This window comes from Arachis duranensis, chromosome 4 (genome assembly GCF_000817695.3).
Source record: "Arachis duranensis cultivar V14167 chromosome 4, aradu.V14167.gnm2.J7QH, whole genome shotgun sequence".
Classification (NCBI taxonomy): domain Eukaryota; kingdom Viridiplantae; phylum Streptophyta; class Magnoliopsida; order Fabales; family Fabaceae; genus Arachis; species Arachis duranensis.
This window is the reverse complement of record NC_029775.3, coordinates 78,885,138-78,886,775: the sequence shown is the minus strand read 5'-3', so window position 1 is coordinate 78,886,775 and position 1,638 is coordinate 78,885,138.

Here is a 1,638-nt window from a genome sequence, read left to right as displayed (position 1 = left end):
CGCCTGGGTAGTAGCCGCAGTAGTGGTTATTCCACTGGCTCTGGGTTGAGCAGGTAGTAGCAAGGGGGTTGTAGCTCAAGCCTACTTGCTCCGCAAGGGGTGTTCCTGTCCAATGGTTAGCTACTAGGACATGTCGGGTTGGCTATATAACCGACAGACGATATCATCAGCCATAGGGCAGGCATACATCATTTGCATATGTTTGAATTGTTTGGGTTTGCCTATTTGTTTTGGATTTCTACATCATATATGCTATGTTACCTGATTATGTGCTACTTGTTCTACTTGTACCTTATTTGTGTATTACTTGCCTGTATTGCTTGTGTTTGTACAACTGAAAGGCCCCTCATGCTGGTGTCGGTGGTGTTGAGGGTTGTTCTTGGTGATCCCTAGGTAGACGCAGTGATGTGGTTTCACTAGCTCCAGGTGGGGGTATGATATATTGATACAGAATTGTTGAGGTAGAATAACTGGTGATGGTTTTGTTTATGATTCTGAGTCTAATTCGTGGAAGAGTCAGCGAGTTGGGAAACATGTGAAACATGAATTAGATTTAGCACTCCCTTATGACAGTTGCCTATTCATGGATTAGTGAGAATCTAGGCTGGATATTTGGTGAAGAAATTTAGAATGCTTAGTGAGTTTTTATTGCAGTGCATTGTATTTATTTGGCACTTTTACCGTACTAGGAACCCATGGGCCCGGGGTTCTCATTCCGTATATATCTCTTGTTTTTCAGATACAGGTCCAGGTGCTCAGAAGTGAGTTGTGGGTCGTCCGAGAGACGGCGAAGATCCTTATTTTCTCTACTTTGTGTTTTGCTTAGAATCTCTCCACCTTTGTTTTGAAAAGGATTATCTTATGTATTGAACTCTTTTGAACTTGCCTATAGAGGCTCTCATGTTTCCTTTGGGAGAGATTAGGATATATTGTTGTCAACTACTTTCATACTGTACCCTAGCCGGCCTAAACTTCGCGGGTCGCGACTAGTGGCTATTTACTTATGTTATATATATCTATCTGTTATCTATCTCTTAATCTCCTTTATGCCTTGTCTGTATATCGCGTTCGGCTTCTGGTGCGCGAAATTGTGAACAATACTTTTTCACAACTCTCATAATCCCCGGTAATGGCTCCAAAAACGTGGTAGCTCAATACCATGGCAAGCTTAAGCAAAGGTTTCACCGTTGTCAGTGGCTACCTCCCATCCTCTCAGTGAAAGCGATTGCATATGCTCTGTCACAGCATAGCGGAATTCATCTGTCGGTTCTCAATCAGGCCGGAATAGAATCCAGTGATTCTTTTGCGTCTGTCACTAACGCCCCGCCCTCAGGAGTTTGAAGCACGTCACAGTCATTCAGTCATTGAATCCTACTTAGAATACCACAGACAAGGTTAGACCTTCTGGATTTTCTTGAATGCCGCCATCAGTTCTCGCCTATACCACGAAGACTCTGATCTCACGGAATGGTTGGCTCGTTTGTCAGGCGAGCACTCGGTTGTCAGGCGATCAACCATGCATCGTGCAATCAGGAATCCAAGAGACATTCACTATGGCCTTAGTTGCTTGTAGAACAAGAGTGGTTGTCAGTCACCTTATTCATAGGTGAGAATGATGATGAGTGTCACAGATCATCA